Here is a 15,317-nt window from a genome sequence, read left to right as displayed (position 1 = left end):
GGTTACTACATCTGGAATATAAAGCCAATCTTAGCAATGGTGATCATTACAACTGTCATCAATTGTATTGAAAAATCCACATGGATCATTGGAGCTCTTTGGGAAATTAAATAGAATCATACAGTCACAGAGATGTACAACACAGAAACAGACACCTTGGTCTAAGTCATCCATGCCAACCAGATATCCCAACCTAATCTAGCCCCACTTGCCAGCACCCAGCCCATATCCCTCCAAACCCTTCGTATTCATATACCCGTCCAGAGGCCTTTTAAATGTTGCAACTGTACTAGGCTCCACCACTTCCTCTGGCAGCTCATTTCAAACACCCTCTGCATGAAAATGTTGCCCCTTAGGTCCCTTTTACATCTTTGCCCTCTCACCCTAATCCTATAGCCTCTAGTTCTGGACAACTCTATCCCAGGGAAAAGACTTTGTCTATTTATCCTATCCATGCCCCTCATGATTTTATAAACCTCTATAAGGTCACCCCTCAGCCTCCGACGCTCCAGGGAAAACAGCCCTAGCCTATTCAACCTCTCCCTATAGCTCAAATCCTCCAACTCTGGCAACATGCTTGTAAATCTTTTCTGAACCCTTTCAAGTTTCACAACATCTTTCCAACAGGAAGGAGACCAGAATTGCACACAATATTCCAACAGTGGCCTAACCAATATCCTGTACAGCTGCAACATGACCTCCCAGCTCCTGTACTCAATACTCTGACCAATAAAGGAAAGCATACCAAATGCCTTCTCCACTATCCTATCTGTCATCTTTATTGGGTGTAGCCTAAATGAAACTTCAAATCAAGTAATATGATTGACTTTTAGCAAAGGCCTGGAATGGTTGAGCAAGCTACACAGTCCAGGAAGGTTAGTGTTGTTCAATAAATGCTCACCTTGCCAGAGACACATACACATCCCACCAAATAACACAAAAGAATATCTCATCCAATCCCTATCCACAACTGTTGTGAAACAAAATTGCTGTCTATGTTCTACTAATTGTTAAGTTTCTTACAAAATTTGATTACTATAAAGAGTCATATTTCTGAGCTGAAAAGTACAAAATATTTGTAAAATCAACTCCATTCAGAAGGATAATTGGTAAGGTTATGAATTAATTCTCAGGAGGCAAGTAGCATTCCTCTAGGAGGCAGGCTACACATTAAAAACTTTTAATGATGCTGATGAGCTATGTCATGGGAGATCACTGGGATCCCTTGGGAGATGATAATGTAGTTGTAATGCTACTAGACTATAATACAGAGGCTCAGACCAGTGCTCTTGGATCATAGGTTCAGATCTACCATGGCAACTGTTGTGACTTACATTCAATTAATAACAGGGCTTTCTCAGTAATATTGACCATTAATGCTACTATTGATTGCTTTAAAACCCATCTGGTTCACTAATGCCCTTCAAGGAAGGAAATATGCCATCCTTAACTTGTGGGGTCAATCTGTGACTCCAGAGCCATAACAGTGTGCCTGACTGTCCTCAGAAATCTGGATCAGTGGTGCTGGAAGAGCACAGCAATTCAGGCAGCATCCGAAGTCCTCAGAAATGCCCTAATGCTCTATTCAGTTCAAGTGCAACTCGGAATGGACAGCAAATGCTGGCCACATCTGCATAAAAGACTAAAGAGAAAATAAAATCTTCTGACTAACCATGATCGTTGCCCTAGGAGATCAACTAGTACATATTAAAAATAATGGATACTTGAGAATAATTATTTGGCACTAAAGCCATTTTGCACTTCAGTTCAATGTAAACTTAGTAAGACTCATTCTCACAGCTTTGAACATCATCGAAGACTCTTAATGGTGTCACTGCCTCTAATCTCCTGAAGCTCTCTGCTACGGTTCAGCTCAGGTGTGGTCATAAACAGGGTTCTAAAATGTCTATGAACCTGTCACTTAAGTTCAGCTCTTATATCCAATTATCTACGGCAGACAGAAAAACACTGACAGTGATTTGTATTGAAATGTAAAAGATGAGACTTTGGCTTAATTTTATGAGTTCCATTCTTTCAAAATTGATTGAAATTAATGGAAAGAAAAATGTGAACAGTGGGCCTATAATTTCCTTATATTGTGGTCAAGGTTCATTGCTGGTAATGTGTACTTGAAACAAATTGGAAACATTCCCTATATTTTTATCGCTTTGCTGCTCTGCTTAATGCTAATCATTATTATTTGTGTTCTTCACTCTCATCGGTTGTCCTAGCTCATGGATCAATAATGGCCCAGAGATTATGGGCTTCTATTCCTTCATTAAGAATTCCAACCTGAATTAGCTCCTAATTTGACATCAATAAAACTCCTGAAATGAAATATATACCTTTAATGCAGTATAACAATATGCCATAAAAAGTGTTGCATTTGTAACAATGTCACTTCTGCTACCCTACTTTCCTTTTCATTGTCATTCCTATTTTTTAACCTATCTATGAATCTGTATTTGATATATCCCAAACTACCCCAAAGAAAATATTGGAAACATTGACTATACAATTAACATTGTTCTGATTTTATTTGATTCTGATGTCCAACATTTGTAGATTTGTAAAATCACACTTACATAGCTCACGGATTTTGTAAAATTGCTGTTAAAGCATCTGCAACATCCTCCTTCAAAGTTATAGCTTTGGGTTTGTGCATTGGCCCCAGTATCCCTGTCCCTTTATGGGGTATGTGGAACATTCCTTATTTTAATCCTACTTGGGTCTCTCTCCACAACTTTTTCTTCAGTATATCGATTATATCATCTCTGTCATCCGGAATTAGAAAAAAAAAAATCAATTGTGCTTTCAATTGCCACTCCACTCTCACTATTATCTGATCTACTCTGAATCCTCATTTCCCTTCCTTGACATCTATAGGCTGGCCAACAGTATTTATTACAAGAACACCAACACCCACAGTTACCTTCACTATAATTCCTCACACTCTGCTGTTTTCTTCTCAAAACCTCCTTGACATTCTTACAGTTTCTCCATCTCCCTCATATCAGTTCCAATGATGCTGTATTCCATGCATCGCAGAGATCAGACAAGTGTACATTTTTCCTCAACAGAGAATTCTCCACCATAGTGGTTGATAGGGCCCTCAACCATTTCTGACTCATTTCCGTCATCCTTCCACTCCCTCCCACATTCTAAAATAATAGAGACATGAGAGTAATTATGTAATTATGTGGCACGAAACCTATTCAGATTATTTTAAACTTCTTAAGATTCAGTTTAATACCTATGAACATGATCTAAGACTCTTGATGGTGTCACTGCCTCTCATCTCCTGTAGCTCTCTTTTACAGTTCAATTCATGTGTGGTCATAAAGAGGGTTCTCACTTTTCACCCACCAGCCTCCACATCTAAATGATCATAAGTCGCTGTATCCATCACCTTGAACAGGATGCCACGAGTAGACTCATATTCCCTGCTTCTCCCTTGTCAGATTCTGCATGGACCATTTCCTCCAGAACATATTGAACCACTTCTCTTTTCCTCTCAAAACCTCCTCACAACCCCAGCAACTAGAAAAAAATAAGCAGCAGTATGTCGAGGCTTCTGACATTTGTGGTTCACTTTTGCTATTGAGTTAATTGCAGAACGTAGATTATTTTCTAAATCTTCTTTAGATGCCAAAAACCTTATAGGTAAATAATGATAGAGAAGAAGGAAGAAAGAGTCATGAAAGGAGTGAACACATGGGATTGTGTGAGACAAGATCAGTAAAATTTCTGAAGTCTAAAAATCTGCTCCAATCAGTTGGCTTTTACAGACATGAGATAGCTTTGGCAATTTGAATTAAGGAGAATCCAAAGGTTTTTTACAAATATGTTCAGGACAAAAGGGTAATTAGGGAGACAATAGGGCCCCTCAAAGATCAGCAAGGCGGCCTTTGTGTGGAGCCACAGAAAATGGGGGGGATACTAAATGAGTATTTTGCATCAGTATTTACTGTGGAAAAGGATATGGAAGATATAGACTGTAGGGAAATAGATGGTGACATCTTGCAAAATGTCCAGATTACAGAGGAGGAAGTACTGGATGTCTTGGAACGGGTAAAGGTGGATAACTCTCCAGGACCAGATCAGATGTACCCGAGAACTCTGTGGGAAGCTAGAGAAGTGATTGCTGGGCCTCTTGCTGAGATATTTGTATTATCGATAGTCATAGGTGAGGTGCCGGAAGACTGGAGGTTGGCAAACATGGTGCCACTGTTTAAGAAGAGTGGTAAGGACAAGCCAGGGAACCATAGACCGGTGAGCCTGATGTCGGTGGTGGGCAAGTTGTTGGAGGGAATCCTGAGGGACAGGATGTACATGTATTTGGAAAGGCAAGGACTGATTCGGGATAGTCAACATGGCTTTGTGTGTGGGAAATCATGTCTCACAAACTTGATTGAGTTTTTTGAAGAAGTAACAAAGAAGATTGATGAGGGCAGAGCAGTAGACGTGATCTACATGGACTTCAGTAAGGCGTTCAACAAGGTTCCCCATGGAAGACTGATTAGCAAGCTTAGATCTCATGGAATACAGAGAGAACTAGCCATTTGGATACAGAACTGGCTCAAAGGTAGAAGAGAGAGGGTGGTGGTGGAAGGTTGTTTTTCAGACTGGAGGCCTGTGACCAGTGGAGTGCCACAAGGATTGGTGCTGGGTCCTCGACTTTTTGTCATTTACATAAATGATTTGGATGCGAGCATAAGCATAGTAAATTTGCAGATGACACCAAACTTGGAGGTGTAGTGGACAGGGAAGAGGGTTACCTCAGATTACAACAAGATCTTGACCAGATGGGCCAATGGGCTGAGAAGTGGCAGATGGAGTTTAATTCAGATAAATGCAAGTTGCTGCATTTTGGGAAAGCAAATCTTAGCAGGACTTATATGGTAAGGTCCTAAGGAGTGTTGCTGAACAAAGAGACCTTTAAGTGCAGGTTCTTAGCTCCTTGAAAGTGGAGTCAGAGGTAGATAGGATAGTGAAGACGGCGTTTGGTATGCTTTCCTTTATTGGTCAGACTATTGAGTACAAGCATTGGGAGGTCATGTTGCGGCTGTACAGGACATTGGTTAGGCCACTGCTGGAATATTGTGTGCAATTCTGGTCTCCTTCTTATCGGAAAGATGTTGTGAAACTTGAAAGGGTTCAGAAAAGATTTACAAGGATGTCCCCAGGGTTGGAGGATTTGAGCTATAGGGAGAGGCTGAACAGGCTGGGACTTTTTTCCCTGGAATGTCGAAGGCTGAGGGGTGACCTTATAGAGGTTTACAAAATTACAAGGGGCATGGATAGGACAAATAGGCAAAGTCTTTTCCCTGGGGTAGGGGAGTCCAGAACTAGAGGGCATAGATTTAGGGTGAGAGAGGAAAGATATAAAAGAGACCTAAGGGGCAACTTTTTTCACGCAGACGGTGGTACGTTTATGGAATGAGCTGCCAGAGGAAGTGGTAGAGGCTGGTACAATTGCAACATTTAAGAGGCATTTGGATGGGTATATGAATAGGAAGGGTTTGGAGGGATATGGGCTGGGTGCTGGCAGGTGGGACTAGATTGTGTTGGGATGTCTGGTCGGTATGGACGGGTTGGACCGAAGGGTCTGTTTCCATACTGTACATCTCTATGATTCTATGACTCTATAACTGAGAAAAGAAACAGGCAGCCAACCAGTCTCCACAATTAGCTGGAATGAGGGAGTGTGGTGTGTTATATGTAAAACCTGTTGATGCACCCATTTGATGCTGATTTAATCTATCTTTTCTACAGTGGGCAGCTGGTTTTCATAGGCCTAATAAAACATAGCTGGTCAACTGAGGGAAGGATAGCTTCAGGGAAGTGCTGTCACAACAGTGCTTATGAGCCAGGCGGGCATGGGATCAAAGAATGGATATAACACAGAATGGATGCACCATTTGGCCCATCAAATCCATGCTTATTCCCTTCAACAACAATTCAGCTTGTCTCATTCCCTGTAGCCCTGCATGTTATTTTTCTTTTTGTTACGTATTCCATTCCCTTTTGAACGTGAGTATTGAACCTGCCTCCACCATCTGTTTAGGCAGTTCATTCCAGATTGCAACTTCTTGTTGCATAGCTTCCCTCCATATTGCCATGGTTCTTTTGTCACTCACATTAACTTGCTGTGCTCTGGTCATGACCCTCCCACCTTCCACTGAAATGTTTTTCTCTTTCTATCTACTCTATCTCGCTGTGACGTGATTTCTATAGGAATCTGAAATCTTCTCTTAAACATCCTTTCTCTAATGGTGACACACTAACGTCGCCAATATCCACAGGATTGGAATCCCTCATCCCCCAACTATTCTTATAAGTCTACAGCATCTTTAATGAGTTTGCATCCTCCCTAAAATACAGAAATCCAACACCTTGATAAGTATACATGTACACACATGTATATCTAAACATAATTTTGAACTAAACCAGCTGAATATAACTATACTCCTTGTTGATTGCAGTTCAACAGGCACTAGTACCTCATGGAAGTAATTGAATTTCACTTCCTGTCAGAAACGGATAAATGTAGCAGGACATCTCCAGTACTAATAGCAGCTGACACTGCATAGCTGCGGACGACTGTACAATTACCAATTGCAATGTATTTCTTTCTTCAAAATTAATCTTATTAATTCCACAGCATTTAAAAACGTGTTACATTGCCAAGAATTCATTAATCTCCCTTGCTCTGAAATGTGCAATGCATGCAGAGATTTTACTTTTAAAAAAATAAGTGTATTTTTTTAACTGCATTAAAGGGAAGCAATATGGAACAGAGGACAAGTAACATGTATGTGTATGTTTCTGGATGAAGCCAGTCTTACCTATGCACAGCATTCCTTATCAAGTACTCAAGTCAAAACAATATTAGGAATTAGTACAGATGAATGTTTGAATAATCTCACAGACAAGATTGGCCAAAGACCCTCTTTCCATGCTGGAAAAATAATACAAACCTTTGATAATATGTGTCAACTAAGTCGCCAAGTATTTTGCACTGGTTATCGAGTAGGATTACAGTCATAAATTTAGAGGGATTGACAGCAAGAAAGGCTCTTCAGCAATTGCATCTATGCTGGTCGAAAACAGCCACATAATTATTCTTGATATTCTGGCTATGTTGAATGCATCTTGAAACCCATTGTACAGGGGACCCCCAACTTCTGTCATGACACTAGAGATTTCTTACAGAAACTCAGCACCCACAGACCAGCCGAACCGAGAACATTCCTCATCACAATGGACGTTTTAGCACTCGACACCAGCATCCCCTACAATGACAGCATCACAGCAACAGCCTCAGTACTCAACACCAATAACTGCCAATCTCTGAGCACTGTCCTACATCTCATTTGCTTTATCATTGACCGTAGCATTTTAACCTTTGACAACTGGTTCTTCATCCAGACATACGGAACCGCCATGAGGATCAAATTTGCACCCCATTATGCCAACTTATTCATGCACAGGTTCAAAGAAGACATCTTCTCTATGCAGGACCTTCAACCAATACTATACATTAACAACATTTTCTTCCTCTGGACTCTGGCGAGGAGTCACTGAAACAACTACACAGTGATACCAATGAGTTTCATCCCACCATCAAACTCACTATGGACTCCTCTCTACTATCTGTCTCATTCTTGGACACATGCATCTCCATCAACGATGGGCACCTCAGCACCTCACTCTACCACAAACCAACGGATAACCTCACAATGTACACTTCTTCAGCTTACACTCAAAACATATTAAAACAGCCATCCCCTATGAACAAGCCCTATGCATACGCAGGATCTGTTCAGTTGAGGAGGAACATGACGGCCACCTGGAAGTACTCAAAGATGCCCTCATAACAACGGGGTATGATGCTCAACTCATCAACTACCAGTTCCGATGCACCACAGCAAGAAACCATAATGACCACCTCAGGAGACAGCCATGAGCTGTAACCGACAGGGTACCCTTTGTTGTCCAATACTTTCCAGGAGCTGAAAAACTACGCCACGTTCTTCATGACCTGCAGCACATCATCAATGAGGATGAGCACTTCGCCAAGACCTTCCCCACACCTGCACTTCTTGCCTTTAAACAACCACCAAACCTGAAACAGATCATTGTTTGTAGCAAATTGTCCAGCTTTCAGGACAACACCATACAACCTTGTCATGGCAAGACGTGTCAGAGTGTCAACACGGATACCACCATTACACATGGGGACACCTCCCATCATGTACGTGGCAGGTACACATGCGACTCAGCCAATGTTGTCTATCTCTTACGCTGCAGGCAAGGATGCCCTGAGACATGGTACATTGGCAAGTCTAAGCAGAGTCTACGACAACGGATGAATGGACACTACACAACAATCAACAGACAGGGATATTCCCAGTCGGAGAACACTTTAGCAGTCTGGGACATTTGACCTCGGACCTTCGAGTGACCATCGTCCAAGGCGGACTTTGGGACAGGCTGCAACAAAAAGTGGCCGAGCAGAGGCTGATAGCCAAATTTGGTCCCCATGGAGATGGCCTCAACCGGGACCTTGGGTTCATGTCACACTACATTGAACCCAATGCACTATACACATACACAGACAGACGGGCATACACAGACAGATGCACACACACACACACACACACAGGCAGCCACACAACACACACACACACATACATGTATAAGTTTGTGGGATGAATTTGTACTTGCAGAATTACATTTTACTTTGCTCAAAAATTGCATGAATCCATATAAGATTCTGTAAATCCGTTTTTTAGATTAGAATCAGTCTGAACATTGTGGCACAGACAGTCTCACACAGGGCAGCTCACATTATCTGGGCTGATGTGATACCAATTGTTAAAGTTCACTTGAGAATGTAACTTTTAAAAAAGTTTTGCAATTTACATATGAAAGAACTGAAACCAACATGATCATTCTAAAAGATGAGAGACTTAACAAACAATCCAGGTCTTTTTCAATATCTAATTTCAGTTACATCACACTGTAAACCTTTGCTATAAATTCTGTGTTTTATGATCTTATACTCCACAACCACCTGATGAAGAGGCTGTGCTCTGAAAGCTAGTGCTTCCAAATAAACCTGTTGTACTATAACCTGGTGTTGTGTGATTTTTAACTTGGACACGCCAGTCCAATACCAGCATCTCCAAATCTTAATTATTCTTGTTCAACTTTTCAGCACTTGGCTCATGACCTTGCATGCATTTGCATCTCAAGTACTCACCTAATCATTTCTTAAATGTTCTGAGGGTTTCTGCCTGCATCATTCTTTACAGGTAGATGTGCTCCTGATTCTCATTGGTGAAAACGATTTTCTTGATAAACTGTTAGTTACTGTGCGAAAAGATCTGCCACCTTGTCAATCCACAATAGGCCCACAAAAGCAAAATTGGCCAAACTGTATCAAAACACCCAAAATACCTCAGCAGGGACCAAGCAGGCTGAAAAGCAAAACTAGACAATGCTTGGAAACAAGGGAATACACTTCAAGTACCCAGTAACAATGTCAGAACACCACAGCTATCCCAAAGCCCTAAGGGCAGTTTCACAACCCAGCAATACCAAAGCCACACAAAGTTCAGGTCAGACAGAGAGGCACCAGCAAGAGCAGTACTCCCAGAACAAGACAGTGGAAGCACCTCACCACTTCCGAGGAGACATTAGCACCTACCTGCAAAGAGGAATGGAAGCTCTGAACCCATCGATACTGTCAGGATGTTGCTTTGTGCAAAGAACTAGGACATTCCTCCGATAACTGTTTTCCGATTAGCATCATCGTAACTAGATTACTCCAATTCCAGATACATTGTATTTTCCCTATTTCTAATTAGCCTCATTGTACAGGATTATTATAAAAAGTGGCTTCTTCCTCAGCTCGAGGAAGAGAAATTCTGATCTACCTGTACAGACTGTCAGTTCTGTGTCAGCCTAGTCAGTTTCTCTTCTAGCAATGCTTATAATAAACAGCGTGTCAATTTCACCCGATCAGGTTTGTGTGGTCTCTACATTATTGGGCAAATTTCTCCAACAGTTACCATGTCTTATGCATGTAGTTGTGTAATGTTGCTCTTTTGAAAGAGCGGTTCAGATGACCTGGAGCTGGGAGATGGATGGGCAATCTAAAAACTGACTGTGGAGCTGATAGGATGCACAGTAAAGTTTCCCCCATTAAGGTTTATCCACCGTCTGCTTCATGTTCTGGTTCTGGCTCTAGTGAACCACAAACTGGCAACTAGGATTGGATTCAGGCCACAGACTGTTTGCAAACATCATGTTTTTTGTTGGGAGGAAGGATGTAACCCGAACTCCAAAAACGGCATGGAATTGTGGAGGTAACGTCAAGGGAAGTAGTCAGAGGGGACTCGGGCTGCAGTCGATTCCAGAGAAGAGCAGTATGCTGACACAGTCAGAGAGGGAGAAATCAATGCAATGTGCCTTGATTAATGGATTCCGACTGCAAACAGCTACTAAACTCAAGTGGTGGGAAAAGTTCCCAGTGATAATGAAACAATTTGCAGTGATAAGACCAGTTGATGAGGAGACTGAATGTTGGACACTGTACACCAAATGTTTGATATGTATTTAAAGTCGAATATGATGTCTGAACACAAAATGACACTGGTTTCCCTGAGTTCTGTTTGGAGCAAGAGTTCACAATTCCAAGGAAACTGATGCAACTTGAAGTGAAGACAAATCAGGAAGTATTTCAAGTGTTGGGGAGTTATTTGCATGAAAGCCACTGATGATTGTGGGATATTTCCATTTTTTTAAACGGGTACAGCATGAAAGAGAATCCATTGCTCAGATTGTGGCCGCCTTAAAGTGGTTAGTGCAACAGTGCAAATTCAAAGGCTTTCAGCAAGATTCCTTTGGGGGACCGTTTGGTTTGAGGCCTCCAGTACAAAGCCATCCAATGGAAGCTGCTAACAGGAGAGATCAGGATTTCAAGGCAGCTTTCAAAGTTGCCACCGCAATGGAGTTGGCTGCCAGCGAAGCAACATGTCGAGTGAAGGCGTCTAGGTGCATACGGGTAGCAGAAACTCAGTAGAGTGCGATATCAGCTGTAGGATGCCTCCAGTGCGGCAAGAACAGTCACAAGGAGTCAACACTCAAGAAGTCCAGTTTACAGGAATAAGTGAATGGACCGAAATTGTTCGGGTACACCTCAAGCAAGAGAAGGGAAGTCTCAGGAAAAAAATTCAAATGACAAGCCATAAGGTACATGCCACCAGCCAGGAAGTAGACAGGTAGTTCGCTGGATCTGTGAAAGAAGCAGAAGGCCCAGTCACCAGAGTTTTGATTAAACATCCCCTTGGTACAGGGTGAAGCTAATCATAACTGATGGAACTGATGGAACATTTCCCAAGGGAGGGGGATGACAGTGAAGATGGAAGTGGATGTGGATGCAGCAGTGACTCTGATTCCCAAATCAATACAGGTCATTCTGCTATAAGGCAACAGTTGTGTTCCTCTGAAACTTTGTGCTATAGAAAAGATCACGATGGAAAACCACCATGGAAGATCGTGCTGTGGACGATCACTATAGAAAATCATTATACCCTTTCAGTAGAAAGTTTGCATTAACCAAACAACGTCCACAATTTGTCAATCGCGTTATAGCCAATTCATGTTGATGAAACGTGCACTATACCAGAATGACCTATATATAGGGAAAAGTTAAAGGCACTGCCGTCAAAGCCGACCAAGATTATACTACAGACATACTTGAAACAAGTGTTGTCATTGCAGGGCAATGTTTGAGTTAAAATATATCTAAGGGAACAGTGTACCTCAGTGCCTCTGTGCATTGTGAAAGGCGACTACCCTGTATTATTCAGATCCTCCTGGTTACAGCAATTAAAGTTAAATTGGTAAATGGTTAATAGGCTACAGGACTGAAAAACAAGTCTGCAGAAGGTTTTAGACAGATATAAGGATGTTTTCCCTGTGGTAAGTGAATGGAGTAGCAATTAAACTTTGGTTGAAGCACGAGGCTTGTCTGAAGCATCTGAAGGCTCATCAATTACCATACACCACCCAGCCTAAAGTAGAGGCAGAACTGGAAATGGTGAATCTGCGAGCACTGGTGAATGTGCCACTCCAATCATCTTGTTTTTAAAATCAAATGGAGCAGTGAGGATTTGTGGTGACTTTAAAGTCGCAGTCAACTCAGCCCTGAATGCGAATCAATACCCATTTCCACGCATTGAGACCCTATTCGGTAGACTGCTGGGGGAGAAAGAATCTCAAATACTATCTGTCGCAGGCCTACTTGCAGATGGGGATCGTAGGAGTCCCAACGACTGATGATGATAGTGACACACAGGGGACTGTTCTGTGTCAAGTGACTGCTTTTTGGCATCACGTTTGCACTGGCTCTATTCCAGTGGGCCATGGACCAAGTTTAAAGTGGATTTCCACATACCCAGTGTTATCTGCATGATATTTTGGTTACTAGGTCCTCAGAAGAGGATGATTTAAAAAACCTAGAAGAAACCCTAAAAAAGTTGCAGGAACACTGCCTCGAGGTATAAAGGGAGAAATGTGATTTTTTTAAAGACTCCATAGAGTACTTGGGCCATGTAATCAAGAAGGTGGATGCTATTATGAAGGCCCATACACTACAATAGCTCATAAAATCCCAACAGGGTGGAAACAGTCCCTTCAGCCCAACAAGTCCACACTACAGCACGCAAGGATAACCCACCCAGAGTCATTCCCCTATCCTATATTTAACCCTGACCAATGCATCTAACCTACGCATCCCTGAACACTATGGGGAATTTAGCATGGCCAATTCATCTAACTTGCATATCTTTGGACTGTGGGAGGAAACCAGAGCACCGGAGGAAACCCATACAGTCACAGGGAGAATGTGCAAACTCCACACAGACAGTCACCTGAAGCTGGAATCGAGCCTGGGCCCCAGGTGCTGTAAGGTGGCAGTGCTAACCACTGAGCTACCATGCCATCCTAGTACATGCCTCAATTGAGATTGTTTTTGGAACTTGTAAATTACTATTGCAAGTTCATATTGGATCTCACAACATTCCTAAAACTCCTGCATTGGTTTCTAGGGTAAGCATAACCATGGAAATGGACCTAGGAATGTGAGAAGGCTTATTGGGAGATGAAGCAAGCCTTAAGATGGCCGTACAAAGTTGCAAATCACACAATACCAGGTGATAGTCCAACAGGTTTAATTGGAAGCACTAGCTTTCAGAGCACCACTCCTTCATCAGGTGGTTGTGGAGTGCACAATTGTAGGATACAGAATTTACAGCAAAAGTTTACAGTGTGCTGTAACTAAACGTATACATTGAAAAATGCCTTGATTGTTTGTTAAGTCTCTCATCTGCTAGAATGACCATTATAGCTTCACTTCTTTCATATGTAAATCACAAAACATTTTTTAAAAGTTACATTCTCAGGTTAACTGTAACAATTGGTGTCAGCTCAGATAAGATGTTGAGATGTTGAAGGTGTTAGCCCCCTGCGTTCCCTGTCTGTGCCATAATCCAACAACGGCATCTACAAATTAAAATGGTTGGAAATTGTTGACTCATTTTGATCCAAAGTTGCCACATAGCCTCACACTTCTTACTGAATGAGAGGAAAGGCCCCCTGCGATCACATTGAGTTCACGAATGAAGACAAAGAGGAAGTATGCTCAAATGGAAAAGGAAGAATTGGGCATTGTGTTTGGTGCTAGGATGTTTACCCATTTCCTTTCTGTCAGGCAATTTGTACTGCTGATAGACATAAGCCACTCACCCCCATGGTGGACTTAATCCTGAGAGGAAGGACTTGCCATAGAAACTGCCCAGAATTAAGCCCTTACTTGTCCAGGAGGTGGGAGTGGTCAGCATCAGATGGGTGTTAAATTTGGGGAATGAGAGTTGTTATTCCTCCCCTGTGAATTTGAAAGATGCTGGAACAAGTGCATCATGGGGATGTTAGTTTGGTGCAAAGGAAGCAAATAGCCAGGAGCTATTTTTGGCAGCTGAATGTGGACTTCCAGATTGAGGAGAAACTGAATCATTTGAATCCTGGACATTATCCTGCCATTGTTGTCCCTTCACCCATGGGAATGGCCTCAATCACAATAGCAGGGGATTCATGTTGATTTTATGGGACCAGTAGAGGATGTATATTGTATTAATGATCATGGATACCCTCTCCAAGTGGTCTGAGGTGAAGGTCATGAAATTGGTATCGGTGGGATCAACAATAAACTGACTGGAGGAAATAGTTGCCAAGTTCGGGAACCCTGAACAAATCATGAGTCCAAGTTGTGGTGGAAGAGTTCGAGGAGTACTTTGAAAATCATGGAGTCAGTCATGTGAGTTTGGCTACATATCACCATGTGATAAATAGCCAGGCCGAGAAGGTTGTAAAGGCCTCACAAGAGGAGGGGTCACTAGGCTAGTGAATCAATACGTTCCTCAGCATGTACAGGAACACACCACACATAATGATCCAGTGCTTGCTGGAGCTTTTACTGCTCAACTGCCAACCGAGAGCCATGCTTGGGTTACTGCAGCCGGAAGAGACCAAAGAAGTGGTAGGGTAAAATCAAGAAGTTGGTCAGAAAGGCAGGAGCCTTGCGTTCGAGGGTAATCCAAAGAGAAGCGACTGTGTTGGCATGACATTATACATCCGAGGAGAAATAGATCTCAGCAGTGGTGATGGCTCAAACAGGACCATTCTTCATGCAGACTAGGGATGAACTGGTCTGGAGGAGATGGGACCGGGGTGTTGACTAAGTCATGTCTCTCCATGCCAGAGTGGGCCATATCCATGAAGGAGACAGCAGCAGCTTCACAGGGCAACAACAACCAATCAAACAAGGATGTACCTGTAGAAAAAACAGGAGCTTCTGGTATCCTGGGAGACTGAATTAGGAAAGGTTCCTGAGGTGAGGAGATGGTCTTCGAGGCATTGCCATCCCCTGAGAAACTGATCATGTCAATGAAACTATAGAACGGTCACTTTCTTTTTCCATGTTTCTTTCTGTATATATTCTCAACAATGTGTAAATTTGAGCTACAATGCTTGTATGTTATTTATAACTGTTGGATATATATGTATATTGATAAGGGAGTATGGAAATAAAGGTGGAAGGGTGTTCTGAACATAGTTGGGTTGTCCCTGATCCAGAGGCAGGAGCTAGAGGGACAGTCGACGACTGACAGTGGAGCTGGGAGGGCAATAATTTATTCCCTGTTCAAGATTATCCTCTGTCTACCTTGTCTTCTATTTGCGGTTTTAGT

Source organism: Chiloscyllium plagiosum, unplaced genomic scaffold (genome assembly GCF_037043375.1).
Source record: "Chiloscyllium plagiosum isolate Xiang-an unplaced genomic scaffold, Cpla_swu_hap1 HiC_scaffold_4, whole genome shotgun sequence".
Taxonomy (NCBI): Eukaryota; Metazoa; Chordata; class Chondrichthyes; order Orectolobiformes; family Hemiscylliidae; genus Chiloscyllium; species Chiloscyllium plagiosum.
The sequence above is the reverse complement of the archived record's forward strand: the minus strand, read 5'-3'. Positions refer to the sequence as shown.